Source organism: Chiloscyllium plagiosum, unplaced genomic scaffold, assembly GCF_037043375.1.
Source record: "Chiloscyllium plagiosum isolate Xiang-an unplaced genomic scaffold, Cpla_swu_hap1 HiC_scaffold_16, whole genome shotgun sequence".
NCBI lineage: Eukaryota > Metazoa > Chordata > Chondrichthyes > Orectolobiformes > Hemiscylliidae > Chiloscyllium > Chiloscyllium plagiosum.
Genome location: NW_028270154.1, coordinates 11,670,511 through 11,683,939, shown reverse-complemented (window position 1 = coordinate 11,683,939; position 13,429 = coordinate 11,670,511).

Sequence of the window (13,429 nt, the reverse complement as noted above, 5' to 3'; positions counted from 1 at the left end):
GGGCATAAGCCTTTCGTCAGGAATGACTTTGTCGACATTTTGGGAAGACCTGATAATGTTACAGATGTGTTTCTTTTTTAAAGATAGAGAGGACTGCAGATGCTGCAGAGTCAGAGTTGATCAAGTATAGAGCTGGGAAAAGCACAGCAGGTCAGGCAGCATCAGAAGAGCAGGAGACTTGATATTTCATAGGCTGCACGCATCTCAGACAAAGCCAACATTTGATGCCCATCCTTTAACAGAGTAGCTTATAGAACATAGAACATTACAGCGCAGTACAGGCCCTTCGGCCCTCGATGTTGCATCGACCTGTGGAACCAGTTTGAAGCCCATCTATCCCTTGGTTATTTCAGAATGCAAGTAGGAGGCAGCAACTGAGGGTCGAGAGCAACGTGTGGCCAGATCAGTAAAGAGAGCAGATTACTTTCTCCTGAAAGCATTGGTTGGAACCAGTTTGGTTTTCAAACAATCGCAGTTTCCATATTAGACAACCCTTTGATTCCAAATTTTGTTTATTGACAATAAATGTCATTACTGAGGTTTGAACACATTCTAGATTATAAACCCAGTGACATTGTCACTATCTCTCTCTGTGTAAACTCAAGCTCAGATTAAACAGCATTTTGTTTTTAAATTGAGCTTCTCTTAAGATGTTCCTAAGGGCTATTTTTTATTTTTGGGCTACTTTTTCTTGGTTTTCAGGGACTCCTTTTTCAGTCTCACTGACTCCTTTCGTGTATTTACAGGAAGCTAGTGCTTCCAAATAAATCTGTTGGACTATAACCTGGTGTTGTGTAATTTTTAACTTTGTCCACCCCAGTCCAACACCAGCACCTCCAAATCTTTACAGGAAGAGGCAAGGAGTATTGGACCAGCTGCGATCCTATTAACTAATAGAGCAGGCTTAAGGGCTGAATAGTCTACTCCTGTTCTTTTCTTATTAATGGTCTTTATTAGCATGTACTAGCAGTATCTGGGATGCCATGGTGGGTCAGTGGTTAGCACTGTTGCCTCACAGTACCTTCCAGCCTTGGGTGATTGTCTGTGTGGAGTTTGTACGTTCTCCCTGTGTCTGCATGGGTTTTCTCCAGGTGCTCTGGTTTCCTCCTACAGTCCGAAGATGTGTAGGTTAGGCGGATTGGCCGTGCTAAATTTCCCATAGTGTCCAGGGATGTGCTAGGTGGATTAGCCATGGGAAATACAGGATTATGAGGATGTGTTGGGTGGGATGCTCTTCATAGGTGCAATGTGGACCTGATGGGCTGAATGATCTGCTTCCACACAGTAGAGATCTATCATTCTATGATTGCTTGGATTTACATGGATTTGGTATTTGGATTCCCATGGCAGTAGAAAAATTAAATAATATTCCCAATCCTGCATTCAGTGTAAAGTCCCAACATGCATGAAGAGAGTAAATTTTCTAGAGCACACAGTAGTTGAAGCTGATTTTCAGCAAGTACTTTTGGGTGAATTCAGCTCTCCCCACCCCCATTGAGGTCTGGTATTAACCCTCCTAAATTGGTTCACATCTGAAGTCAATCGCTTACATCAGATCATTAAAAAGGGATTGTGGCAGTTTAGTGTTTACTCAGGTATTTCAGAGAGAAGTTAAGAGAGAACCACATTGCTCTGGGTTTGGAGTCACATTTAGAGTAAGGTGGACAGGTTTCCTCCCCTAAAGGACATGAATGAGACAGATAGGTCTTTTCAACAAATCATCACCATTTAATTTCAGATTTTATCGGATTCAAGTTGCCACAATGAATCCATTGAGCCATAAATACGACATAGAAGAGGCCCTTCATCCCACTGAGTCTATGCTAACTTATCTCATCTAATTCCACTTTCCAGCACTAAACCCATTGCCTTGAATATTATGACATTTCAAGTACTTTGTAAACACTGTGAGGTTAAATGCCCTCCCAGATTACCATCTGGGTGAAAATGAAATTCCTCAAAACCTTCTGCCCAATACATTAAAATCATTCCCTCCTCATTATTCACTTCTAAACTGAGGGGAGCTATTTAGCCTGTGCATATTCCCCAATCATTCGCTGAGGTGGTTTCCCATTACTGCTATGCCACTGTCATGCAGATACATGGGAACACCACCCCCTGCAAGATCTCCCTCGACCTTACAGCATCATGACTTGAAAATACATCGCTGTTCCTTCAGTGTCACTGGGTCTGTCCTGGAATTCCCTCCCTGAGGGCATTGTGGTGTTCTGACACTCCATGGATAGCCATGGTTCAAAAATTGGAGGAGCAGGTGTTGGACTGGGGTGGACAAAGTTAAAAATCACACAACACCAGGTTATAGTCCAACAGGTTTATTTGGAAGCACTAGCTTTCGGAGCACTGCTCCTTCATCAGGCAGCTGTGGGACAGGATCATAAGACACATACTCATTCTAAAAGATGAAAGACTTAACAGCAATCTAGGTTTGTTCAATATATCATTTCAGTTGCATGACACTGTGATCTTTTGTTATAAATTCTGTGTCTTATGATCCTGTCCCACAGCTACCTAATGAAGGAGCAGCGCTCCAAAAGCCAGTGCTTCCAAATAAACCTGTTGGACTATAACCTGGTGTTGTGTGATTTTTAATTTGGTTCAAGAAGGCACCTCACCACCACCTTCTCCAGAGTAATTACAGACGGGCAGTAAATGCTGGCCCAGACAGTGTTGACAACATCCCATGACTGAGTATATTTTGAGGAAGAGGTGATGATTTCAGGAGAAAGGCTAGCCTTTCAAGTTGTACAGAGCCAGTGACAGGTTTAAAGAGGGACTGCTTTCAGTTTTACAATACACAATGAACATTGACATACCTGCTCCAGTCTCTGAGTTTCTGGTTTAACAGAGCCCTGGCTCATATTTCAGGAAATTATAAGCCTGTTCTTCTAGTCGCTTGGTGGCTGACTCTCCAGTTATAAAGATCAAAGGAATGAAGAGAAAGAGATTGCATTGCTTTAGTGCCTTTCACCATCTCAGGATATCCTAAAGCATTTTACATCCAATGAAACAAAAACAGAAATTGCTACAAAGGCTGTGGAGAGACATCAGAGTCAACGTTTAAGGTCCAGTAACCCTTCCTCAGAATGGAACCCTTGTTCTGAAGAAAGGCCATTGGACCCAAAACATTAACTCTGCAATATTCAAATTGTGGCTGCAAGAGCAGGTCAGAGGCTGGGAATCCTGCAGCGAGTCACCTATCTCCTCCAGGCTCTCCAAAGTACATCCACTATCTCAACACTGTTCAGGAGTTGATGGAATACCCTAGGATGAGGGTAGCTTCTAAAATATTCAAGAAGATCAACACCATTTAAATCAAAGCAGCCTGCTTGATTGGTCTCAATCTGTCTCCCTTGTCATCTACTCCCTCCATCACCGATGCTCGATACCAGCAGCATGTAGATTAGATTAGAATCCCTACAGTGTGGGAACAGGCCATTCGGCCCAACAAGTGCACACCTCTGAAGAGTAACCCACCCAGACCTATTTCCCTCTGACTCATGCACCTAACACTCTGGGCAATTTAGCATGGCCAATTCACCTGACCTGCACATCTTTGGATTGTGAGAGAAAACCAGAGCACTGAGAGGAAACACACGCAGACATGGGGAGAATGTGCAAACTCCATACAGACAGTCAGCTGAGGTTGGAATCGAACCCCAGGTCTCTGGCGCTGTGAGGCTAACCACTGAGCCATCATGCTGCCCATGAATTATCTACAAGATACACTGCAGCAACTCACCAAAGCTCCTTAGACAGCATTTTCCAAACCCTTTTTAAAAATTTATTTTATGGAAGCTGGCCATTCAGCCCAATAGGTCCACTCCAAACCTTCAAAGAACATCACACCCAGATCCATCCCCCTACTCTATCCCTGCATTTCCCATGATTAATACACCTGACCTGCACATCTTTGGAGTGTGGGAGGAAACCAGAGCATCCAGAGGAAACCCACACAGACACGGGGAGAATGTACAAACTCCACACAGAGAGTCACCTGAGGCTGGAATTGAACTCAACTCCCTGGCACTGTGAGGCAGCAGTGCTAACCACTGAGCCAAAGTACTGCCTTTCGCCATCTAGGACAAGGGCAGTAGCCATATAGAACACCATCCAGACACATAGAATACCACCCCCTATTTGCTCCCCCCCCAAGCCACATACCACTCTGAAATATATCACCGTTCCTTCAATGTCACTGGGTGAAAATCCTGGAACTGTCTCCTTGTTAGTGTTGTGTGTCTGCCAGCACCATGTGGTCTGCCACAGTTCACAATGTAGCCAGCCCAGCCAGCAATGGTCACATCCTAATAATGAGATTCTAAAAAATTAGTTTAATACATGGTAAGGGTGCACTGTTATCCTCAACAGCCCCAATACAGTTAGACCTCATGTAACCTGTTTTTGTTCATCACCCATCACCCCCCCCATCCCAAACTCGAGGCACTGACTGGGAATAGTGTTGTGCTGGAAAAGCACAGCTGGTCATACGGCATCCAAGGAGCAGGAGAGCATAAAGCGAAACATCAACTCTCCTGCTCCTCGGATGCTGCTTGACCTGCTGTGCTTTTCCAGCGCAACACCTTTTGACTCTGAGCTCCAGCATCTGCAGTCCTGACTTTCTCCCACTGACTGGGAATAGTTACACACCCACCAATGTTCCGCTGGTTTCCCTGTCAAGCAAATTATCTTCACAGGTGACCCCATGAGTGTTTTCAAGAAGGAGTTAGTTATAGTTCATAGGGCTCAAGAGATCAAGGGGTAAAGGGGAGAAAGCTGGAATTGGGGGACTGAGCTAGCCACAATCCTCTTGCTCCTACTTTCTACGTTTCATTTTCTAACCAGATAAAGGATATGAAGCAAAGGCTCCATTTGGGTCACAGATCAGCCATGATCTCATTTCGGACTTGAGGTGTCGGATGTTCAGGAGAGATTGGAGGGGTAGCAGCCTTTCAAATTGGAGAAAACTGGTGACCGGTTCAAAGAGGAGCTGCTTTCAGTTTTCCAACACACAGTGAACATTAACATGCCTGCTCCAATCTCTGTGTTTCTGCTTGTAGCAGTGCGGGGTTAGTTTAATGCTACACCAAGGAAGAACAAATCATCAAGGAGAATGTGATGAAGCACTATCTTTCTGTATCACTGCCTTTACCATTGCAAGAGCAACTTCTCTGACTCCCATCCCCCTCCCACCAGGGAATAGAACTGACAATCCTCTGCACGCCCTCCCCCATCTTCTTGCAGAATCTTGTAGAACTGATAAGCACAAAGGAACAGCCAAGACAGTGGCATGTGTGCATTCTATTTCAAGTAAGTCTCATTTCCCTGTCTGACTTTGTTCTGTTTTTACTCTGTTAGAAAAGAATGTAGAGCATGAAGGAAATAGGCACAGGCCATTCGGCCCCTTGAGCCTGCTCCATCATTCAATAGGATCAGGGTGATCCACTTTCCTGCATTGTTCTCACTTTCCTTAATTCTGTTCATGTTCAAAAATCTATCGACTTCCTCTTGAATAAACTCAGTGACTCAGCAGCTCACTGGGAGGTGGAGAGTTCCAAAGATTCACAACCCTTCGAATGAAGTCATTACACATCAAGTACTCCCAACCCCCAATCCATCCAAATCCTAAACACCTCCACCTGACCCCCCACCACCCAATCCATCCAGATCCTAAACACCCCTCCCATCACCTCACCCCCCCCACCCCCCAACCCCAATACATCCAGATCCTAAACACCCCACCCACCACCTCAACACCCACCCCAACCCCCAATCCATCCCTCCCACCACCTCACCCCCCCACCCTCCAATCCATCCAGATCCTAAACGCCCCTCCCACCACCTCACCCTCTAACCCCCAATCCATCCAGATCCTTAACACCTCCACCTGACCACCCACCCCCCCAATCCATCCAGATCCTAAATACCTCCACCACCTCACCCCCAATACTCCCAACCTTCAATCCATCCACTTCCGAAACAGCTCCACCATCTCACCCACTACCCCCACACAATCCCTAATCCATCCAGATCCTAAATGTCATCCCCTGATCCTGAAGGTGTGAGCCCACATTCTTGATATCGCTGCAGTTCACCCTACCCTGTCAATTCCCTTCAGAATATTATACATTTCCATGACATCAACTCTCCTCTAAACCTGAGGCTCTATGAGCCGGAGATGTGTTGCTGGAAAAGCACAGCAAGTCAGGCAGCATCCAGGGAACAGGAGAATCGACGTTTCGGGCATAAGCCCTTCTTCAGGCTATATGAGGTCAGGTTCACGCATTCTCTCTACTCCATAGAATTAAAGAATCACTGCAGTGTGGAAACAGGCCATTCAGAACTTTGAGTCCGGACTGACCCTCTGAAGAGCACCGCACCCAGACCCACCCTCCAACCCTTGCAATTCCCATGGCCAATCCACGTGGTCTGCACATCTTTTGACTGTGGGAGGAAACCAGAGCACATGGAGGAAACCCGAATTGAATGAAGGGCTTATGCCCATAACATCAATTCACCTGCTCCTCGGATGGTACCTGACCAGCTGTGCTTTTCCAGCACCACACTCTTGACCCAAACTGAATGTGCAAACTCCGCACAGACAGTTGCCCAAGGGTGGAATTGAACCTGGGTCCCTGGCACTGTAAGGCAGCAGTGCTAACCACTGAGCCACCATGCAATCCCTTGACTGTCACTAATGTCAGGAGCTCCAGTGTGAGTGTGTTGGATAGGTAATAGATATTACTCAACAAAGCCATGATAGAGGGCAACAAGAGAAGTCAAGAATAATATGTGTTAATGAGCATTCCAAGACGTTGGGAGGCAGAACTCAGCACATACAGTACCGTGGAGGATGGATTGCTTTGTTGCTTTGATGGAGAGTATTCAGTAAAGAATTCACTTGGTCATGGTTGAAGTAAGAGTCACAATGGAAAATCAAGTTTTGATCTATGCATCCAATTGTAAATAGGACATGTGAGGACACTGTTGGAGGGGTTGGCTTTGCATTGTCCTTGCTCATCCCGCCAGGCCCCAAAGCGACCTCGGAGTCAAATGCTGCTCAAAACATTCCTGACCTTGAGCAAGTTGCTTTTTACAGACATTTATTTATGAGATACTTGAGTCTCCTATTTGGTGACACTGCTCAGCTGGCACAGTGTCCAGAACCAAGCACAGGCCTTGTGTATAAGTTTGCTAAAATCATTATGAAGGAACGCTTCCGTATTTCTAAGCACGATGTCGAGCCCAAAAGTGACCAAAGACCCAAGATGAACAACTTATGCGTTCCTCAATGTGCTTCCTTTGCTAATTCCTTTCCCCAAAGAACAATTAAGGACTGCAACAACCTCCCACAAACCTCAATCTCCACGCCCGCTAAGGTCACATTTCAGGAAAATCTTTTGAAGTTTTAATTAATGTGGCCATCATTGTACACTGCCTGTGAAATCCCCCAATGGAACAGTTGGAGAGGGAGGCCAGGGACCAGGGTTCTGAGTTTGGAACCTCCTTTGGTGTGGGATCCTGCAATGAGCCGGTTGAGGAATATCATCCTTGGAATGCCGGAATATACGTACACCCGTACATCCAATACTAAAACAACTTGGACATATAAAACACCATTAAGTTTAGTAAAGGTTAGCTCACAGGAGCATTATCAAAAAAAGTCTGGAATTGAGATAAAGCTGTCTCACATCTGTCTTTATTTCACTGAGTAGCAGAGGAGATTAGACCAGTCTCGTCCTTCCTCTATTGTCCTTTCTCAAATGTTTCACAGACCCTACAGTCCTTGGAATAGTTTAAGTGCCTGCCATTCTTAGATTAAATATTGCCTTTTAATCTGTGCTCTTTTGATAACAGTCTGAAGCGAATACCATTTTCAGAACAGTAGAATCATAGAGATGTACAGCATGGAAACAGACTCTTTGGTCCAATCCGTCCATGCCGACCAGATATTCCAACCCAATCTAGTCCCACCTGCCAGCACCCGCCCCATATCCCTCCAAACCCTTCCTATTCAAATAACCATCCAGATGCCTTTTAAATGTTGTACTAGTCTCTACCACTTCTTCTGGCAGCTCATTCCACACACGTACCACTCTCTGTGTGAAAAAGTTGCCCCTTAGGTCTCTTTTATATCTTTTCCCTCTCACCCTAACCCTAAGCCCTCTAGTTCTGGACTCCCCCACCCCAGGGAAAAGACTTTGCCTATTTATCCTATCCATGCCCCTCATGATTTTATAAACCTCTATAAGGCCATCCCTCAGCCTCCTGTGCTCCAGAGAAAATAGCCCCAGCCTGTTCAACTTCTCCCTATAGCTCAAATCCTCCAACTCTGCCAACATCCTTGTAAATCTTTTCTGAACCCTTTCAAGTTTCACAACATCTTTCCAACTTTTCCAACAGCGGCCAAACCAATGTCCTGTACAGCCGCAACATGACCTCCCAACTCCTGTACTCAATACTCTAACCAATAAAGGAAAGCATACCAAATGCCTTCTTCACTATCCTATCTACCTACGACTCCACTTTCAAGGAGCTATGAACCTGCACTCCAAGGTCTCTTTGTTCAGCAACACTCCCTAGGACCTTACCATTAAGTGTATAAGTCCTGCTAAGATTTGCTTTCCCAAAATGCAGCACCCTGCATTTATCTAAATTAAGCTCAATCTGCCAGTTGTCAGCCCATTGGCCCATCTGGTCCAGATCCTGTTGTAATCTGAGGTAACCCTCTTCGCTGTCCACTACACCTCCAATTTTGGGGTCATCTGCAAACTTACTAACTCTACCTCTTATGCTCACATCCAAATCATTTATGTAAATGACAAAAATTAGAGGACCCAGCACCGATCCTTGTGGCACTCCATTGGTCGCAAGCCTCCAGTCTGAAAAACAACCCTCCACCACCACCCTCTGTCTTCTACCTTTGAGCCAGTTCTGTATCCAAATGGCTAGTTCTCCCTGTATTCCATGAGATCTAACCTTGCCAACCAGTCTCTCATGGGGAACCTTGTTGAGCGCCTTACTGAAGTCCATATAGATCACATCTACTGCTCTGCCCTCATCAATCCTCTTAGTTACTCCTTCAAAAAACTCAATCAAGTTTGTGAGACATGATTTCCCACGCACAAAGCTATGCTGACTATCCCGAATCAGTCCTTGCCTTTCCAAATACATGTACATCCTGTCCCTCAGGATTCCCTCCAACAACTTGCCCACCACTGAGGTCAGGCTCACTGGTCTATAGTTCCCTGGCTTATCCTTACCACCCTTCTTAAACAGTGGCACCACGTTAGCCAAACTCCAGTCTTCCGGCACCTCACCTGTGACTATCGATGATATAAATATCTCAGCAAGAGGCCCATCAATCACTTCTCTAGCTACCCACAGAGTTTTAGGGTACACGTGATTAGGTCCTGGGGACTTATCCACCTTTATGTGTTTCAAGACATCCAGCACTTCCTCCTCAGTAATATGGACATTTTGCAAGGTACCTCTCTGCTGGTCTCTCACCTTACAGCCTCTTCCTTCATCCAAAACTGACTCCTTTAACTTAAGTTACACCAGGTTGTGTTCACCTATCATCTGCGCATCTCAGTCTGGCAACTCTTCAGTTATAAAGTTCTAATCCAAGATTTCAAATTTCTCTTTACTTGCCAGAGACAGTAATAGGTGCAGGTATAGTTACAACACTTAAAAGACATTTGAACAGGTACATGAAGAGGAAACGTTTAGAGGGATATGGGCTAAACCCAGGCAAATAGGACTGGGTTACTTTGGGAAACCTAATCAGCACAGGTGAATTGGATCGAAGGGTCTGTTTGCATGCTGTATGATTCTATGAGTCTCTATATCTCCATAATCTCCTCAAACCTCTCAATTACAGATGATGGTGTAGTTATAAAATATCTGAACTCGTAATCCTGAGACCCAGGCGGTTGCTTTGGGGTCACAGGTAACAGTGCTGCCACAGTGGGATTAGGAAATTAATTAGGAAAATGGCGTTTTTTGAAATAGCCGTGCCAACGATCATTAATTATCAAAACCCCTTTGGTTCAAAATAGGGGAGGGAAATCTGCCGTCCTTGTCCAGTCTGACCCCCATGTGACTCCAGCCTCACTGCAATATGTTTGGCTCTCAACTGCCCTTTGAAATGCCATTCAGTTGAGGGGCAATTAGAGATGGGCGTCAAATCAGACCCCACCAGTGGCTCATCAAACTGTAAAGACCAACCTTCTGAGATCTGCCTTCCTTGAATTCTGGTCTCTTTGGTACCCTCTGATTTCCATCACCTCACTAGTAGTGATCCTCCCTCAAGGTACAGAGTGCCCATATTAGTATACCCTCTAGCAACTTTTACACCACCCCATGGAACTCTCTCCTCTTTTCAGTCTCTAATTACAACCTTTGTTCCCCTCCCTAAGATCTCCTTACAACATCACCTCAGATTTTGAATTACCTAGGCATATCTTTTACTCAATTAAGATGTTATATAAATGCAAATAATTACTAAATTCTTTTGACATCCTCTTTATTACTTTGAGATACTTCCTTAATAATAAAGTTCACAAAGCCAAGTGCAGGAATGTTTAGAATCTGGAACTTGGTATTACAGGGAATATTTGTGGTGTGCTGCATTGAAGGGGAAATTGGATAAGTGCATGAGGAAGTCAGGGATAAAGATATTGTGGCCAGGGTTAAATGAACAGGGATTAGATAAAGCTTATGTTGAGCACAGACTGGCATAGTGTAGCCCATTTGCTCTCTGAAGTGGATGTAAAGTATCCCCATGTGACTGTTTTTGAAGAAAGGCAGCAGAGTTCCGACAATGTGGAAGCAGGACATTCAGCCCAGCAAGTCCACACTGCCCCTCCAAAGAGCTACCCGCCTAGACCCATCCTATCCCTATCCAATGCACCAGGCCTACACATCCCTGAACACTATGGGTAAATTCCCATGGTCAATTCATCCTAACCTGCACATCTTGGGTATGAGGGGGGAAACCAGAGCACCCAGAGGAAGCAGATAGTCACCCGAGGCTGGAATCAAACCCAGGTCCCTGGCGCTGTGAGGAGTGGTGCTAACCACTGAGACACCATGCCAACCCCCACCCAGTTCACCTGAATGGTCTGGGGGCAGATGGTTTCCCCTCCACGGACACCTATAAAAACATAGCATTGGGTCATTTTAATGTGGGATCTTGCTGTGCGCAAATGGACAGCCGCGCATCGAAATGAGCTACAAAGGTGCTTTGGGATGTGGAAGTCATGATACAAATGCAAGCCTGACTTTAGACTAGTCCAGTCAAACGAACTGCACCTGCCCCTATTCACTGAATCCTATGTCACTGCTCCCTGGTCAGTTACAGTAACTGGACCTCAGGAAAGGTTACACCCAAAACGTCGATTTGTCCACCTCCTGATGCTCCCTGGCTGGTTGTGTTCTTCCAGCCTCCTGCCTGTCGACTACAGTTACAATAACAGGGCAAAGCCACAGCCTGTTTCTATGACAAGTGTCATAGCTGTCGTGTGAAACTCTGAAACATGGAGCCCCAGGCAGTGTCCTTCCCTTGGTGACGGGTGACTCTCTCAGTGGTGACCAACCAGAGCTCTCACTCCCTGCTGTGGCTTCCTCCTGTTCCTCCAGCCCCCTTTAACAACTCCCGATGTTTAAACAAGGTTAGCCGAGCTTGCTTGTCGAAATCCTTTGTGGATCCGAGCAGGAAATATTTGAAGACATTTTGTGTCTCTCCTACTCAAGAGGAGAGCGCTGCTTGACTGGGGTGGGGCTGCAAGGGGGAGGGGGTGCTGCTCAACTCGACTTTAGGTCAAAGTACGATGGGTGGGGGAGGGTACCAGGCTTGAATTTGGGATTTTCTTGTCCTGCCATTTCAAAATAAAACATGGAAAATAGGAGCATGTGTAGGCCATTCAGCCCTTTGACCCTGTTGTGCTGCCGAAGAGGGTGCTCAGTCTGGAATCTCCATGAATTAATGGATCAATTTCCATGACACTGCATTGTATCGCCCTGGATAAAAATCACAGGGGACTGAAAAACCTTATGGGTATTTTTTGTTATTTTCTTTGAACCTTTCCATTTTTGTTTTAACCTCCTACAGGCTCAAAACAGGCCATTTGGCCCAACAAGTCCACACTGACTGTATGAAGAGCCTCCCACCCAGACCCATCTCCTACCCTGTAACCCTGCATTTCCCATGGTTAATACACCTAACCCACACATTCCTGAACACCATGGGTAATTTCCCAAGGCCAATTCACTTAAACCTGCACATCTTTTTTTTACTGTGGGAGGAAACCCACACAGACATAGGGAGACTGTGCAAACTCCACACAGACAGTCACCCAAGGTTGGAATTGAACCCATGTCCCTGGCTCCTTGAGTCAGCAGTGCTAACCACTGAGGCCACTGTGCCACCCAGATAGAATGTGCCTGTGAAAATATGTTAAAACAAATAGAAGATAGATCAGTACAGATTAGGAACAGACCCTTCAGCCCACCATGTCTGTGCTGATTGTGATGCCATTCTAAACTAATCTCATCTAATGCACGTGGTCCGTATTCCTCCATTTTCCAACCTGGTCTTTCGGCAGTCTTTCGGCTGGGCGTGGCCTTAGCATGGACGTCCGGTCTTGAGGTGATACCAGAGCGGCCTCCCAGCCTTAGAGCCTCAAGGTGAAGCCGGGCACAGACTGGAGTCAAGACTTGGTGTGGACTGGCTTGGAAAACTGCTGCTCTGAACTTTTATTTCTCCATTTTCTAACTGTTTTTTTCCCTGAAAACTTGTGCTGAAGAATCTGTCGCTAAGATGGCACCATGAGTGACGACTTGTAAACATTTCACTGCACTCATTGAGTCACGTGACAATGAAGCTAATTCAATTCAATTCATTTCAATTATCTGTCTAAATCCCCCTTCAACATTGTTAGTGCATCTACTTTTACCACCTATCCTGGCAGCACTTTACAGGCACCTACCACCCTCTGTGTATAAGACCTAGCCTCACACATCTCCTTTAAACTTTCCTGCTCTCACCTTAATTAGAAGGGTTGTACCCAAAACATTGACTTTTCCACTTCCTGGCTTGCTGTGTTCGTCCTGCCTCCTGTTTGCCTATATTCACCCTTCCAGCCAAATTGTTATCCACTCCTTTGTCTGTCCAACTATTCTTGTCCCTCTTTCGGCTCTATCCCTACCAATTGTTTACTCCTTACCTGCTCCCCCTACCCTATCCTCTACATACAACCCAAGATTTTCCTCACTACTATAGTTGTGAGGAAGGGTCACTGAACCTGAAACGTTAACTCTAATTTCCCTCCACAGATGCTGCCAGACCTGCTGAGCTTTTTCAGCAATTTCTGATTTTGTGAAGAGAAATCAGGGTTAACATTTTGGG